Raw genomic sequence first — 18,759 nt, forward strand, 5'->3', positions numbered from 1 at the left:
CTGTACTACAATAAGAAATATCCTCAGTAAATATTTAAATTTAGTAAGTGAAGTCTAAAAAACCTAGAAGAAATCATGCCTAAATTTTTTTTTAATCCCCTAGTTTTCAAGGTCTTACTAATTATGATAAAAAGCCCAGGAAACATTTAAAAATGATTGATACGACTGCATATAATATGCATGGAGAAATCAACAAGTACAAATTAGAAGAAAAAAATGACAAACAGTAATAATATGTATGGAAATATTATGAGTGCTCTCCCAATACAAAAATTCTCACAAACCGATAGCAAATGGCCATAAAAGTATGAGCAATAAATAAATAAAATAGTCACGTAAGTTAAAACAAAAGTGGGTCTCTAGTTTACTGAAAGATACTCAACCTCATTAATAACTGGAGAAATGCAAATAAAAACTATACTGCATCAAACTGGAAAAGATGAAAAAACCTGATGAAGCACTATGTTGGAAAGTCTATAATAAACCTTGAATTCCCGTGCATTGTTAGTAACTCTGTAAACTGGTAAGAGTCACATATAACACAGTTTGGAAATACTTTTGAAATTATGAACGCACATATCCATTGGCACACCAATGCATTCAGAATTTATTACAGAAATATGCAAGCAGAGATATGAAGTAACATGTATAAGGCTATTCATTACCTTTTGCCACCTGTCATAGCAAAAGGTTGTTAACAAGCTAGATGTACAGCAACAGGAGATTCATTAAATCATCAGAGTAGAACTACACAATGGAACACTGTACTGATAAAAAGAATAAAGAAGCTTTTATGTATTTCTATGGGAGAGCACTCAGACATCCTTTTAAGTAAAAAAATGTTAAGTCGAGAGTAACATCAGTGAAAATGACAGAGCGGGGACCTCCAGCGGCCTATCATGCCTCAGAAACACCAAAAATTCTGGCAAAAAATGTGTAGAAGCAACCTTATCAGAACTCTAGAATAATATATAGTCCGAGGTTTACAGTAAGCACGTGAATGCTTAATCAGGAAAACAGTGACTGAAACCCAGTAGGAGACTTGTGTGGTGTTTTGACTTGCCTTGGTCCCTTCTCCCCTCCACAGCTTGGCAGTCCCCATTTCCTGATATTGGTTCTGGTCTGGAGAGAGCAGAGAGAACCTTGTTCTCAAAAAACGGTGTATCTCTTCTGACCTCTCTGGGAGCCCCTGAAGGACTAGTGCAAAAGGCTTGCCTTTATTTTACCTAACTCAGAACTCTCTCAGAGGAGCAAGGGGGCTATATGCAAGGAAATTCCTCGAAAACACTGAGAAAGGAAAAGAAACTAGCTACTGAGACCCGAGGCAAAGGATAGCAGTTGGGGCAAACAATGGACATGCTGAAAATTCCAGCAAGAAAAGCTGTGGAGTGAGATACTTTGGGGAATAAGGTCTTCGAAACGTTCCCACGTATCCCAGGTAATCTAGAAGACAGCATGCAACAATTAGGCTGTTTCATTAGGGATTAGTAAAATGTCAGTGTCAGAAGATCTTTTTTTTTTCTTGCTTAACCATTTCTTCAAAGAACCTTCTGGGACTTCCCTGGTGGCACAGTGGTTAAGAATCCGCCTGCCAATGCAGGGGACACGGGTTCGAGCCCTGGTCCGGGAAGATCCCACATGCCTTGGAGCAACTAAGCCCGTGTGCCACAACCACTGAGCCTGCACTCTACAGCCTGCAAGCCACAACTACTGAGACTCGTGCTGCAACTACTGAAGCCCGGGCGCCTAGAGCCTGTGCTCCGCAACAAGAGGAGCCACCGCAATGAGAAGCCCACACACCACAACGAAGAGGAGCCCCGCTCACCACAACTAAAGAAAGCCGGCGCACAGTGACGAAAACCCAACACAGCCAAAAATAAATAAATAAATAATTTTTTTTTAAAATTCCCTTTTCAAAAAAAAAAAGAACCTTCCAACTCTACCGTACTGTCTTTTATATCTGTGTTCTCTGTTAGACTGCAAGCTCTAGCCATATCTCTGCTATAGAGCCAGTGTCTAGCATAGTAATTAACTCAGAGTTCATATACACATTCACATGAAACAGACAAAATCAGAAAGATTAGAGTTAAAAGTGAATAAAATAAAGAATGTGGGGCTTTCCTGGTGGCGCAGTGGTTGAGAGTCCGCCTGCCGATGCAGGGGACACGGATTCGTGCCCCGGTCCGGGAGGATCCCACATGCCGCGGAGCGGCTGGGCCCGTGAGCCATGGCCGCTGAGCCTGTGCGTCCAGAGCCTGTGCTCCGCAACGGGAGAGGCCACGAAGGTGAGAGGCCCATGTACCGAAAAAATAAATAAATAAATAAAAAATAAAAATAAAGAATGTGGGTCTTTTTCCTAGGTAAACTATCTCATGTAGTAGACATGGGTTAGAAGATAGATGAAGGAAGAGGGATTCACTTGTTACCAGACTCCTAGCTCTTCAATAAAGACCCAAATTAAATGATATTCTGTTACCTTTAAAGCAAGTGTAGGGTGTATAAAAATCACAGATACAGAGGAATTAAACTGGACCACAAAAAAACACATAAACCTGAGCAAGAACGTGGAAGGGACTTGTGATTAAAAAAAGGAGAGAAAAACTATGTAGGTGTTTTGTTTTTGTTTTTTTTTAATTTTTTTTTTTTGCGGTACGCGGGCCTCTCACTGTTGTGGCCTCTCCCGTTGCGGGGCACAGGCTCCGGATGCGCAGGCTCAGCGGCCATGGCTCACGGGCCCAGCTGCTCCGCGGCATGTGGGATCCTCCCGGACCGGGGCACGAACCCGTGTCCCCTGCATTGGCAGGTGGACTCTCAACCACTGCGCCACCAGGGAAGCCCCTGTAGGTGGTTTTTTAATCAAATAAAACTAAAGCTGCACATCAAAATATTAAATAAAAGTTAGACCCAAAAAAGGCATATAGAAATTTAAATATTTTCCCCAAATGCTTATATATTGAAGAAGAATTTAAAGCTGAAATTATGCCTTTTAATGCAATTACAAGTAAGACATTCAAGGAAGAGGAAGAATTAAGAAGGATTTTGGGGAAGTGTATGTTGAGAATTATAATTTTTTTCATGTAATCCAATGGTCCAGAGTCTCAGAGAAACAGATTATGAGAGTAGAAGAGTAGATGAGTATTTATCAGACATGGGAAAATGGACTGGAGTATATTTCTCACCAAGCTCTAGTCACGGAACTGAGGAAGGGATCCATACATTCAGCTCAAGAAGATAGACTACAGAGCTAAGGGACCGTGGGAAAAATCTGCACAGGATTGAAAAGAGAGAACAGAAAATTAACAGGAGCCTAAGAAAAATCCCTGCAGAAACAAAGAAAGCAAGCATCATCCTGTAGGCTCAGAGAAAATGAAAAGCTGACACTCAAAATAACAACCCATGTTGTCATTAATGGATGAAATTAAGAGAGAGCCATTCACAGACATAAAAGATTTCAGAAAAAATACTGCTTGCATGTTCCTTTTGGAAAATAATCATTAAAACTGTATCCCAAATAACTGAGAAGGGAAGATATCAAATCTGCAGCAAGCTTTGAATCTAGTCAGTAAGTATAAAAAATTTATGAAAATAACTGCAAAACTGAATTCAAAGATTTTCCTTAAAATATTTATGAAAAAATATAACATAATATCAGAGTTGAAATGCCAAATTGTATAAATAAAGACTCACATAGGTGTTTATATCACTATAAACAAAAATTTGCAAATTAAAAATGGAAAATAGTAAAACTGACAGATAATGGAATAAAAAGAGCCATTCTCTATATCTGAATTAATTATACTTTGCTTGCATTACTTCAAATCAGTAGGGAGATGAATTTAGTGCTGGGAGAACTGATTAAAATTTTTGGAAAAAAGTAAGTCAGATTCTTACATCATAACTCACACAGGAATAAATTCCAGAAGACAATATTGAAATGCAATAAAAATAATGGTATTAATAATAATGTTGTTGTTGTGGGCTTCCCTGGTGGCGCAGTGGTTGAGAGTCCGCCTGCCGATGCAGGGGACACGGGTTCGTGTCCCGCTCCGGGAAGATCCTGCATGCCACCGAGCGGCTAGGCCCATGAGCCATGGCCGTTGAGCCTGCGCGTCCGGAGCCTATGCTCCGCAACGGGAGAGGCCACAACAGTGAGAGGCTCGCGTACCACAAAACAAAAAAATAAATAATAATAATAATGTTGAATATTTTACAGTATTGGAGAATGGGAAACATTTTTAAGAAAAGTTGTAAAAGTTATTCAAAGATAAATGTTTAATTTCATTAATATCAAATACATTTTCTAAATAAAAAACAGAAAAATCTATAGAAAATAATGAAGACTGAGGAGCAAATTCACACACAAGCTCTCTCTCCATCTCCTTCTGTCTCTGTCTCTCACACACGCTCACACACACACAGACGCAGCCCCAAACGTGAAACCTCACTGGTAATCAAAGAAAGAAATGCCAAATAGAAACAACCACACAACATAATTTTCACTTAAAGCGAGGCCAAAATGTATAAATGATGTTGGTAAGAATCTGAGGAAATGTGATTTTATACTGCTGGGAGGGAAAATTTGTGGATATTTTCCAAAGACCAATTGAATAAGGTCCATAAAAAGCTTTAGAATTGCATATGCTCTTTGACAAGCAATTTCATCTTTAAGACTTTATCCTTAGAAAATTGATGTGAATATATACAAAGATTTATTATCAGGAATACTCATCACAGTCTACATAACAAAGAATATAGAACTGGCATAACTAACCAATAATAAGAAATCTCTTTTTTAAAATTAAGTCATACAAAAGAATACTGTATAGATATTAAAATTATATTGTAGAAAAATAATGAATGATATGAATAATGATTATGACCTATTTTTAACTAAAAAAATTCTAAAAATAATATGTACAGTATAACCTTATTATATTTTAAATCTTAAATGTAAAAAAATACAGGAAATATATGCACTATGTTATTAAGATTAAATTAATAACATTGTTTTCTGGGTTGTGGGTTATAATTTTTTCGACTTTTCAATGTTTGCATTTTATATATTTTCTAAAATATATATTTTTTGTTAAAAGAAATATAAATGTATAATATATATCGTATGTATGTGTAAACTTATGGCTGTTTAATTAATCTCTTCTAGGCATTTATCTAGAAGAAATTACCAGAGGTACTGAGAATTATTTGGCTATAATTATTTTTGTCATGAGATTATTCACAATAGCCCAAATTTGGATATATACTTAATCTGAGAATTTGTTACATAAGTTATGTTGAATCTATTTTATAGTATACATGCAGCCATTAACGTTCATATTCTCCCATATTTTTTCACGACTTTGGAAAATGCTAAAAAAAGTAAATGAGAATAAGATAAATTATTATAGATCATATGATCCGAACCTTATATAAACAAGAGATGTGTATGTGTGTGTGTGTGCATGTGTGTGCGTGTGTGTGTGTTTAAAGAGAGAAGGGACATGTAGCTATTAGTTAGGAGTGAGCCAGGAGAAACAGTCACACAACTGGTTCCGTTCTTTGAATCGAATTGCATGTGCTTTCTAAATTTTCTAAGTGAAAAGTAGTTTTTAAATTTTCTGCAATGAATGTGAGTGTGTGTGTGAATGTGTGTGTATGTGTGTGCATGTTTGTGTTCAGAGCAAAACTTTAACGCTGAGGAAAGGTGTGGAAATAGTAAGAGAGTACACATATGCTTTAAATGAGTCCAGCGTTCCAGTCCTAATGATTTACATCATAGAATGATGAAAGATTCACCAGATTCATTCAATAAATTACCCAATTAGAAAAACTATCAGTGATGAGAGAGGTAAAATAATGCTAGAGACCGAATGATATTGATTATTGTTCATTTCCAACCTGAAGAGAGATGTCTAGCATGTCAGCCACCTGTATATAAAGCTTTGATTTGATCTACTTCTTTATCAGTAGGGTTTCCACTATTATACATTGTATTTTAAAACATCAGATGTCCCAATGCTGAGATCAAATACTAATATATAACATAATACATATAATATAATATAATAATATAATATAGATCGACAACTCTCAATACATGAGAGCAATGACATAAAAGTAATATAAAATTTGACAGATAAAAATATGAAATCCTAGAATTAAGTTCAAAATACATTAGAGCAACTACATGATGAGGAAACCTGTTTTAACAACAAGTCGTTCCAATTTAAAAAAACTCAAATACGGGGGAAGGGATAACTTAGGAGTATGAGAGTAACAAATACACACTGCTATATATAAAATAGATAAACAACAAGATTTACTGCAATATCACAGGAAACTATATCTTGTAATAACTTGTAATAACCTATAATAATAACCTGTAATATCTTGTAATAACCTATAATGGAGAAGAATATGAAAATATATATATATATAAAACTGAATCACTTTGCTGTACACCTGAAATTAACACATATTATAAATCAACTATACTTCAATTTAAAAAAAACCTCAAATATTGTCATTGAATTCAAGCCCAACATCCAATAGGACACCAAGACTTTTCCAAAATGAATACAATTGTATCCTGCATTAATGGAAACAGTGTCCACAAGAGGGGGAAATCCCATAATTCTTTACAACACCTAGAATAGCATGTCCTGCTCTGAGACCACTTTAGGATGCTGTGAACAGAGGAGAGTGACCAGGATGATAAATGTTTGGGAAAACAGTTATCAGGAAGGCTTGTAGGAACTGGGTGTGTTGAAATGGAAGAGAGAAGTTTTATGTGAAACACAATGGCCATTTTTAAATATTAGAAGGTTTGTCCAATGACCAGAATGACTAAGCAGTCAGTGCAGGCCAGGCAGCAGGAGTAGGGAAGTTAAAAGGAAGATATAAAAAAGCTGACTTCGCTTTGGTATGAAACAGAACTTTCAAACTGAGAGACTAGGACAATCCTGAATCCTCCCTCTACCTCCACAGTATTTCCTCACGCCCTCAGCTGCCAGATGCTGCATCCATTCCGTGGATGATAAGCACTGATTAAAGGGATTAGGCCTCTTGCTCTGGAAAAACAACCATTAGAAGATGATGAAGTCCATTTCAAGTTAACAAAGATGTATGCACTAAATTTCAAAAATAATAGGGCCTCACCTATGAACCAATAAATTTAAAGAAAAAAATGATTGTGTTAAGAGAAAGCTTTTGCTGAACCCAGAGTATATTCCAGGAACAATTCTAAAGGCTTTACCTAAATTGTCTTATTTACTGCTCACAAGAACTCAATGTGCTAAACAGTTATTTTTATTTTATAGATTAGAAAAATAAAACTGGGAAATGTCACGCAGGCTCAGCGGCCACGGCTCACGGGTCTAGCCACTCCGCGGCATGTGGGATCCTCCCGGACCGGGGCATGAACCCGTGTCCCCTGCATCAGCAGGTGGACTCTCAACTACTGCGCCACCAGGGAAGCCTGCTCATGTTCTCTTTACTTCAACATTATGTCCTACTGGCACATAGGAGGTGGAATTAGAAAATACATTAAGGCATAGGCAAAAACATGAGTATCATTTTTGAAGAAGATAATGAAATCTAGAACATAGATTAGTGATTTATTCTTTGCAAGAAGTTTCTAGAGTACAAGAAAGTGACCTTGAGACTTTTACTTCTATCATTTTCTCAGAAACAGCACATATAATTCTATTTATAAAGCACTTTACATTAACATACTTTTTTTACTTTTAAACATAAAGCATATTTCTCAGAGAATCTGAAAACTCTGTTAGCTGACACTCCAGCATATTTACCATAATATGCCATGAGGTCCCTGAGCTTTCTGTGTGATCTTGAATTGCCTTCTGAGTCATCCAAAGAAAGTATAAATTAGGCGTAGAACAGGATTATTATTAGGTATGGTCTACTATACCCTTATTTCTTGAATGTGTGTAGCTTGAATTTTTTTTTCTGGTAACCAGAATACTTTATTACTCAATTATGCAAAATGACACAAAATTTCTTGTAGTACTTTCCCCAGCAGGAAGCAAACACACCAAACTCTTTACTTCAAGAGATAGCAGAAGTGAAAAAAAAATTACAAAGGAAAAAAATAATTAAGTTTAAAAATCTAGAGAAGTTCACAAACAAAAGAAAGAAAATATGTTGTAGTAGGAAGCTAACCTATTTGAAATATATTCTTTAAAACTGAAGTGATTATGAGGCAGAATAGACACATTCTTGGTCAGAGAGAGAAAACTTGATTGCACAGAATATCTTGGACCTGACCACGTCTGTGTTTTTTTTTAATTGAAGTATAGTTGATTTACAATGTTGTGTTAGCTTCCGGTGTACGGCAAAGTTATTCAGATATATATTAATATGTATACACATATATGTCTATATATATACATATTCTTTTTCATATCCTTTTCCACTATGGTTTATTACAGGATATTAAATATAGTTGCCTGTGCTACACAGTAGGGCCCTGTTGTTTATCTATTTTATATACAGTAGTGTGCATCTGCTAATCCCAAACTCCTAATTTATCCCTCCCCGCCTTCCCCTTTGCTAACCATAAGTTTTGTTTCTATGTCTGTGAGTCTGTTCCTGTTTTGTAAATAAGTTAACCACCTGGTTTATTTTTATGCTCTTACTTTTACAGGTACTCTGAAACTTGATGATCCAGGCAAGTGTCACATGCTTGCTATGGACAGACTTCAAGATCATAGGAACACATCTGGGGAACTCTCACCCCATGGCTTCTAAAAACAAAAACAAAACAAACAACTAACTTTGAGAATTCTTGTAGATAAGCCATAAATACACATAGGCTCTAGTGACTACCTCCTTCCCAATATTAGATTTTCCCACTTGAACAAGAGAAGGGTTTACGAATGGAAGGTCTTTTCAATTAAGGCCCCCAGTTGTAGGAAACACAGAAAAGTCTGTTAACTATGATCAGGGAGTTTCAAAGAGTAAAAGATAGAGATCAGGACCGGAAGGCAGTGCCAAGAGGAGCAGCATTAGGACAGATCAGGGGCAGGAGGCCTAAGGTGAGGCTGCAGGAAAGAGTAGGTAACAGGAATCTATAAACTGGGTGGTGACCAGAGATAATAATAATATGAGCCCTAGTGGAGTAAATTTACCACAGGTTGTCAAGTGATTTAATCCCTGCAGTCTGTTGATGGGTGGAGTGTAGATGTGGGGAGTACCAAGGCCTTTCCAGCATCAGTCTGTGGCCTTGCTCACCAAAGGATATCCTGTTTCTGGTGGACAGAGAGACTCAAGTTTCCTTAGAAAGATTCAGCAATGACCTGGATTGACTTGACTATGAATACACTTATCTCTGTGTTTTAGAAACACCACTGATATCTCTCTCAACCAATGGTGAGGTCGGGGAACATTCTGCATTCATCTTGGTGCCTTTAGTACACTGCAGGAGCTCAAAACTATTCACTGAATACACCACTGAAGGTGAAAGACAAGAAAGACGCGAAGAATTCAGAGAACCACAACTACTCACACCACAGCTTCAGAAAATAATGACATTCAAAACTAGTAACAAGACGCAAGAGGGAAGAGATATGGGAACATATGTATATGTATAACTGATTCACTTTGTTATAAAGCAGAAACTAACACACCATTGTAAAGCAATTATACCCCAATAAAGATGTTAAAAAAAAAAAAGAACCAATAAGTGGCTTTAGGAAGGTTGCAGGATGTAAAATCAATATACAAAGATCTGTTACTTCCAAATACTACTAATGAATAGTTCACTATTGACATTTTTTTAAATTCCAGTTACAATAGCATTAAAAAGTGTTATATTCCTAGGGATAAATCTGGCAAAACATGATTAAGGTCTGCACATTTAAAACTATAAAACATTGCTGAGAGAAATGAAAGGCCTAAATAAATGGAGTGATTTACAAGTTTCATGGGTCAGATAACTCAATATACCAAATATGTCAAACTTCCCCCAAATTAATCTGTAGAAAAAAAAGCATTCCCAATGAGAATCCTTTTTGTATAAACTGACAAGCTGATTCTGAAATTCATCTGGAAATATAAAGAACCTAGGGAAATCAAAACAACTTTGAAAAATAGGAGGGAAAAAACCCAAAAAACTAGGAACAGCAGAAACTAACACAACACTGTAAAGCAACCATACTCCAATAAAGATTAAAAAAATAGGAACAACTTTGAAAGTCCCAATAAAGATTAAAAAACAAAGGTAGAAGGCATAGATCAAAAAGCTAAGGGTTATGGCATTTTAAGGCATTAGTAATTAAGGATATGACATGATTTTGAAGTGAAAGCTATTTGCTCTGGGAGACCCTTTTGGTTCTGATGGGAACTGATGTCAGAGAATAGAAAACAGATTCCAGGGCAAGCTCAGAAGTCTCACTAACAAATCGGTTCATGCTGTGGTTGTGGTAGTGTCTACAAAAAAATTAATCAACTATCAAAGAAAGAGATGGAAAATTTTATTTGAGCCAATCTGAGGATTATAACCTGGGAGCCAGTCTTTCAGAAAGCTCTGAGGACTGTTCCAAAGAGGTAAAGGGGGAGGTCAGCACACATGTTATTCTGGCAAAGGGGGTACATGCAATCAAGCACACATCTCAGTAGAAGGTTGCTGCTAGTCATGAGAAACAGACGTCTTCATTGACCATTTTAGTGCTTCTCCAGGTATGGCAAGATGTAAGAATCCAGTTTCATAAAAGATTTCTCCTAAAAATATCTAACTATTTGAAGGCCTGTTCTGTCAGTTTTCCCAGAGCACAGATTACCTCATCCTGATCTTCACCCCAAGTTCCTTTCAGAGTGTCTGGTAGGTCAGTGACTACAGTGGATGATAATTTGATTATTGTAGAACAAGATGGTGGGCAACATTCTTTATAATCCCTTCCCTTTCGCTCTTAATTTCCACCAAGGTTTGGGAGGCAGTTCATAACCAATTTGTCCCATGGCACTACGAATGCCCATTCCCAGGTCAAGCAAGAATTTCGTTGATAAGCCACTCGAAGTGCTATTACTGGACTGGCCCTGTTAACAGGAGCCAAAAGCTTTTGGACCGCCTGTCCTACTAGTTTGTTAAGGTTCAGGAAATGGTTCCCTCTGGTTGCTTCTTCCCATATCTAGAGTTACACTATTATAATCATTGATCTTATAGGACTATATATTTGGTCAATTGTTTCAAGTCACCTAATCACATTAGTTTTATCTCAGGATTAGTCACACATTTGATAATGCAAGAAACAACAATCTTGTAAAATAGGCAAAATACAAGTAACATAACTAGTAACATTACTAAGGTCATAAGTAAGTATTTAAGCTGGAAAATTCTATTAGGTGTGGCCCAGTATCTCCCCAGGTCATCTGACCAGTCTGTTCTGCACCAATTGCTATCTCTAAGGGAAATGATATATTGTCACTGTACATAAAGTTCACCAGAGTCATCTGCACACACAAGGCAAGTGGTGGGTCACCACGATCCCTACAAGATTGAGAAAGGAATGTTATCTCCTAAGGAGTTTCATGACTAGCTCCAGAAGAAGAAAAATGGATCTTTATGCTTAAGCAGCTATTTCTGCCATTGGGGGGGTCTGGCTGACGCATAATGCAGATGCACAATGCACACTAGAGGGGAGGGAGGAGGCCCAAACTGGCAGAGAAATATTTTATGTTTAAATTTTCTTGTCTTGCCTTAAAATAGAAATTTTTATCTCATTGGCAGGTAAGTGAAATGGTGATTGGAGCAAGAGTAAGAGAAATTCTTTGTTGTAGTTACTTTTTCTCCCTCTAATTTCCTTGCTCCATCTTCTCCAAGTAACAACTGTGTAGACAAACCCCCTCACCCTACAGTACACACTTCCCTAAATGTATTGTCTTAAGTTTGCTTGAGTGAAACACATCTGCCACATCTCTGCCCTGCCAATGGTAATAAATATTTCTTGCCTCTTCAATTTTTAAATCCATTATAAAATCAGCCTCCAAAATGATTTTTAGGTCAGCAGGGGAAGGGTATGTGATTCCTAACAATGACCGTAACAGTGGCACTCCTAATAAGTGAATTGGAGCAATTAACTGATACTCGATTTTCCTGTTTTCCTCAAGTGTAAAAGAAGGTTAAGAAAAATACCTCCCCTCCCCTTATGAGATCATATATGGGAATCACAGGGTAAATTATAAAGAGTTTAAAAACATTAGCTACAAGTATCTTGCTGGTTACACTTCACCACCTGCAGAAAGGCCTGTTAATCCCTGTCATCCCATCTGCTAAGGACTCCAGATACTGACTATAGACCCGGACTCTTGACCAAAGGTTTGAAGTGGAAAGTCATTCAGAAAAAAAAAAGAAAAATATATTAACCACTGGTTTTTATAGAACTGCAGGGGACAATAAAAATTTTGTTCCCAATCAATTACTTGAAGTTTGCCATCTTTGCCACTGGCAAGCATGCAAACATTTAAAAAGTATCTAATGAGAGCAAGTGATTGCACAGACCCTGCACACTGCTCGATTGTTCTCTGATGTGCCCTAAATGTGCTGACACCAGCTTTCCTTTATCTGTGAAGGAAACCTCCAGGCCAGGAACCTCAGATGGCTCCATCAATAGAAAGTGCATTGTGCTTATTCTAATTCAGTAAAGATGCACAAAAGACCAGAATCTTGGGAGTAGTGAAAAGTACTTCTCAAATGTCAAGAAGAACATGGAAGTGGAAATATAAAATAAAAACCTGATCAAAAATAAGCTTTGGATGGTTTCTTTTGTATTAAAATAATATCAACCATGAAACAAATCTGAAGGCAAAAAATGGACACATCTGAAGTGTTGCTTATTTACTTGATCTCATCCTGAAACTATCATTGACCTGCAGCATTTTTCTCTCCTCCTTAGATTCAATTCCATACACTTTGTTCATTCATTCATTCAGTTTTTTATTCATTTAAAAATTTCATTAGTATTCAATTTTAGGCATTGCATTAGTTGTAGTATCACATTCACGAAGCAATTATTGTGTCCCAGGTATCCTAGTAAGGGCTTTCTATTAATTATCTTATTTAACCCTGCTAACAACTCTGTGAGATAGGCCCTTTATTCTGTCCATTTTACAGATGAGGAAACTAAGACCCAGGCAGGTCACATTACTTGTCCAAGCTCATCCAAATAAGCTAGTAACTGGTGCACCAGTAATTCAAACCAGGTTTGTGTACCTTCAAAGTATGAGTTCTTAAGTTTTATATTAAAATGCCTAGGTGTTGGGGCTCTAAGCACTGAGAGAACAGGGTCCTACTTGTTCGTTCTAGTAGAGGAATACACAGGAGGGGCTGGGAGACTGGGGGAAGGTTGCTGAACCTCCCCTGAGGAGAACAGTGTCAGGAGAAGTGAGAGAGGTAGGGAGGGAGGGAAGGAAAAACCTTAAAAATTATGGTAAAGAGTTTAAATTTTATACTGACAATTATGTAGGAAATCTGAAAGATTAGCCATTTTTGAAGATTGCTGTGCCAGATTTACGTTGGCAGAACTGGAACAGGGCATGGTGGGAGACACGGAGCAGATAAGAAGGCTATTGTGATAATTCAGACAAAAAATAATAAGGACTTAAGGCAATGGCTATGAGAATGGAGAAAAATGGGATTTGAGAGACACAAAAGGAGCAAAACTGCTAGGTTTCAGGGACTGGGTGTATATGATGAGAAAGAGGGAATAATCTAAAATTCCCAAGTTTTTTTTTTAGGCTTTCTCTAGTTGCTGCGAGCGGGGGATACTCTTCGGTGCTGTGCACAGACTTCTCATTGCTGTGGCTTCTCTTGTTGCGGAGCACAGGCTCTAGGTGCGCGGGCTTCAGTAGTTGCAGCACGCAGGCTCATTAGTTGTGGCTCATGGGCTCTAGAGCGCAGGCTCAGTAGTTGTGGTGCATGGGCTTAGTTGCTCCACGGCATGTGGGATCTTCCCGGACCAGGGTTCGAACCCATGTGCACTGCATTGGCGGGTGGATTCTTAACCACCACGCCATCGGGAAGTCCCTAGAATTCCTAAGTTTTTGCTTGGTGAGATTAAGTGGTGCATTTACCTGTAAGAGGATCAGGGATGTTGCAAATTTGGGCGAAATGAGATGTCAGCTGAGGAGCCTCTGGCACAGCAGAGGTGCCCAGGAGAACAGCCCTGAAATCCAGCTGGGAGCCACTGCCATATACATGTGCTGATGCAGAGGATTATTCTCAGAGGCCAACTCTAACTAACTGATGCAGTGGCCACCTGGAGCACTGTGCCATTTTGGAGCCTAGAGAAGAGAGATTCGATAAAAGCATTCAAGATGGGGGACAAGATATAAAGATTTGCAGTCCTGAATGAGCACATAGCCTTCTGTTTCAAAACAAAAAAATCGATCTGTCTAGAAAAAGAAACATTTGGAAAAATATGGAGAGTGGTGTGAAATCAGTAATGCTGGTAGGTATAAATGCAGTAGGGTGGTTAAGAAAGTGGGCCCCAGGGTCAGAATCTCAGTTCCCCATTTACTGTTAATGTGACCCTGGGTTAGCGACCGAATCTCATGGTGTCTCCAAGTCTTTACCTGGAAAACAGGCATAATTATAATAATACTTCAGAGAGTGCTGTGAAGAATTAGCTATCCATGAAAAGTGCTTAACCATGTGAAAAAAACCAAGGTTTTTCATTTCATAAAAAAATATATGCACTAAAGATATATATAGTTATATAGGAGAATCTTAAGTACCAGACAGAAACTCAAAAGATATGATAGAGGCATTAAGTGCATTAACAGGAGTATTGTGAAAACACCTGTTCTTAAAAAGAACATTTTTCCTCATAAGAAATAATACAGAATGACTATGAATTAGAGATTGTTCGATCAATTTTGTTTTCTTTAGACAGTAAATTTGAAACCCAGAGATGTTCAATGACATAACCAAGGTCACACCCAATCAAGCCAGAGCCAAAATCAGCACTATTTCCTGATCCCCAGTATGATGAATTTTCACTACATGATGCTAGATAATTTTTTTAAAAAACTATTAGTTGAATAAAAATCTTTATAACATCTGTGCCTCATTTTTTTTTTAAATTATCACTTATCTATCAACTTGCTCTTAACATGTAAACTCTCTGAAGCATGGATATTTTACCTTTCCAGAATCAACTTTTCCTGACACTGAACAACGTACTCTGTATGCAGTAGAAAACTTAAAATATAATAACGAGCATTTTGTTCATCTGACTGAAAGGGAGTGAAAGAGTATTTGTCCTCTGGTGAAAATCACACACTGGTAAATTTCAACCTTTTTGTTGCCTATCTCTAGAAAGTTTGCATTTCCTATAAGGCATTTCTTTCAAATTATTTTGGAAGGATTGGAAAGATAGAATCAAAGAAGATGGGGGACTGAGGATGAAGAGGTCAAATGAAAGATCTGGGAAAACCAGTTGTCTCATTTCATTGCCACCCTTCCTTTTCCTTCCCTCACTGTGATATTTCTGTAATTTGTGATTAAATCAGGTTAGAGTACCTACTAAATATAGAATATGAATTTTACCTTGGTCAAGCTAAAAGTCCAAACACTCGTACTTCTTATGCAAAGATTTAACTATGTCTAATCAACTACCATGAACTTTGGAGAGTCTCACTTTTCCCATGACCCAAGGCAAGGTTTTTTTATGAATGTAAAGAATGGGAAATGCCACTTTGTAAAATGTCGTTTCAGGGTTCAGTATTTAAGCTGATTTTTATTCTTACTATATTTTTCAATATTTCATACGTCCCCAGCGGGGCTTGCTCTCTTTATATTTTACACATTAGATTTATGTAGTTCTTTATAGATTAAAAAAATTCAAGGATGTAGGTACACAAGTATTGATTGGACAGTTTAAAAGCATAATATTATATATCCCTCCCTGGCTCAACAAAGAATTTTAGGCATACAAATGGGGCAAGAAAAATGTAACCTAGAAACCTAGGAAAATCATTTCCAAGAAATTCTAACAGTCACTGTTAAGGAATGACCTCTTAACACTTAGTGCTTTTCAGATGCTTCAAGCAATTATTAAAAGAAAATGAGAAATCATCCAATTATGAGATAATTCAGAATAAATAGTCATGAATAAAGAGAACCCACGAAAATGGTTCTTAAATGCATGCTTAAATAATGAAGCATTTATATTTATAGGAAAGGCTAGATGACTTGACTTCGATAAAATTGTTGTTATTATATGGCATTTATCTGGCACTTTCCATCCTAGAAGTGTACTACTGTTACTGAATTAAGAAAAACAGTTTCCAACACTTTACGTGAATTACTCTCACCCAGAGATTATGCATGACTATAAAGTACATGAGAAAGTTGCAAAGAAATGCTATTGGTAAGTTTCATTTCTTGCTAAGAAAAAAGAAAGATCGTGAATTTAAGGAACGGAATGTTGATTTTAGAGAACTATGGGATGGGGGCCAGCAGAAGCAAAAACAGATCTTTCAATCGGATTACAAATAATGACACAAGAACCCATCTGCCTGTGTTTTAGGGTGCAGAATGCTCTGCTGATTTGATGGGTAGGAGGGAAGGTTTGGTGGGCTGAAAAGATGGAGGAAAGCCAGGGAAGCTGGCTGCCTCAAGTTTAACATGAAAATGTCAAATTAAATGTGTGTTCTCTTCCTGAAAAATACCCGCCCTCATTATGCATCCATGTGTCGATGACTGATGCAAATGAATTTTTCAAGTGCTGCGTAAATGAGTCGCCTACCGATGTTAGCCTAGTGAGAGCCAATCCCTAGTAATATACAGAATTATTATTTTTAGCCTTAGAAAAAAACATACAGACATTAAATGTTTACAGGTTCAGTCTTCCTTTCCTCTTTACTATATTCCAATTTAATCACTGAACTACTAGAATTGGGACAGTCGTGGCTTTGGATTGGAAATAATTTGAATTCTGGCTATCATATTTATGGGGAAAACTAGGCTACTGCTACTTCCCTAAGGCAAACACATCTGTGGTTTAAGCTAATCAGTCCCTGCATGTCACAGTTGCTTCATACAAATAGGGTAAAAATAGCATGTCTTTGAAATGAGGAGCTATAATCTTAAAGACAAATCATACATTTTGAGTAAAGCTCACCTTAATGGATGAAATATTTGCATATCAATTAGTGGCTGTCCAACTGAATAAGTGTTTTAATCAATGAGCATATGCGAATATTTTGATATACTGTCCACCAGATATAAAGCCTGATTATTAATTCTACATTTTTAGTTTATAAAATTGACTCTTCAAGGCAAAACTGAGAAATGCTTGCATTGTGTTGTTTTAGTGGCTCAAATCACAAATTAACTTTTATCAAAAAGTAACTGTTTTATTTTAGTGAGTACTAATGTAAACACTGGAATACCAGCACAATAAGACATTTAACATTTAACACAAAAAAGCATTTAAAGTAGATAATTTCACAAGTTAAGTGGCTTGTTTTGAAATTAATAAATGCTTAGAACTGGAGAAAGTAACAATGACAACAAACGCAAATGCAAAACATCAAAGAAAAAAACTTCAGAATATTTAATCCAAAAATTGTCTTGAAAAAATTTTTTAGTTCCAAGTTTACTCATAACTATCATCATATATTTATTTTAATAATTTCAGTGTTGTCCTTCTCAGCCATATGTTTATTCCAATTATTAATGAAATTACATAATAATAAAAATATTTAGTAGCAATTCTAACATCATATACTAATATAGTGATTATTTAATCTTTAAGAAAAAAACTGATGCTAATTTGATCTGGGTCCTTTTTTCATTTTCTTTATAAGCATGCAACAAAGTATAGTCCTGTAAATGTAAATACCAATAACATAGTATCTCATTGTTCTTCATGGAAATTAGTAATGTGTAATAACGCATGTCATTACTGGTAGTGAAAACCATTGGAGAAATCACTACTGCATTTTAATGAATGAGTTAAATGCCTGGGATTGTCAACTATGCTAAAGGAATAATGATCTGAGAAAAATTAATTCTGGCATTTGGTAATTACAGTAGAAAAAATGTAAACTTCACTGAAAGAACATTTTGTCTAAAATATTTTATGCTATCTCAAATGCCATAGCCACAAATTGCAATGTATACAGAAAATACCTTATTACACAATCACAGACTATTCTGGGTCAAAGGAATATTTTAAAAGACCTAAAAAGTATCCTTATCCAAGTAATGATAGCACTAATAATAACTATATTTTCTATTGGAGGTAAATATTCATAACTATGACAAGATTACTTGGACAGTTATTTTTACTGTATATAGTTTTAAAGATATATGCAATAAAATATGAATTAAATGTTTGTTGACAGGTTTTCTGAAGTTATGCGGGCTGTAAAATGGCATTTTAAAAGTTTACTCCTCACAGATTTTTTTTTTTTTTTTTTTTACCAGACTTGGTATTACCAAATACATGCAGAGAAATTTTTACCTTTTTTACTGTGTTGACATTTGTACTGATGGTGCAAATTCAGTGATGGGCAAAACTGCTATGGACTGAGCAGGAATCAAGGTAGTAGCACTTGTGGTCATTGTGGTCTCACACACGTGTAAAATAAATAAATAAATATTAAAAGGCAATTTCTCTAAAGAAGTCTTAATAAAGTAGTAAAATTTGTTAAATGTATAAATCTTGGCCCTTGAGTACACATCCTTTAATATTCTGTGTGATAAAAAGAGAAGCATAGAGCACTTCTGCTACATAT

At 36.5% G+C, this 18,759-nt stretch overlaps 1 long non-coding RNA gene across 1 annotated transcript in view; it reads right to left on the reverse strand.

The window, feature by feature from the left end:
• Positions 1 to 3,179: 3,179 nt before the first annotated feature.
• Positions 3,180 to 18,759, reverse strand: part of LOC109548183 (uncharacterized) — a 74,817-nt gene continuing 59,237 nt past the window's right edge. The window contains exons 2-3 of the long non-coding RNA XR_012334058.1: positions 8,655 to 8,762; positions 3,180 to 3,265 (exon numbers count right to left, since the gene is read on the reverse strand). This is a non-coding gene — a long non-coding RNA (uncharacterized lncRNA). The remainder of the gene's footprint in view (positions 3,266 to 8,654; positions 8,763 to 18,759) is intronic.

Source organism: Tursiops truncatus, chromosome 9 (genome assembly GCF_011762595.2).
Source record: "Tursiops truncatus isolate mTurTru1 chromosome 9, mTurTru1.mat.Y, whole genome shotgun sequence".
In the NCBI taxonomy this organism is placed as follows: domain Eukaryota; kingdom Metazoa; phylum Chordata; class Mammalia; order Artiodactyla; family Delphinidae; genus Tursiops; species Tursiops truncatus.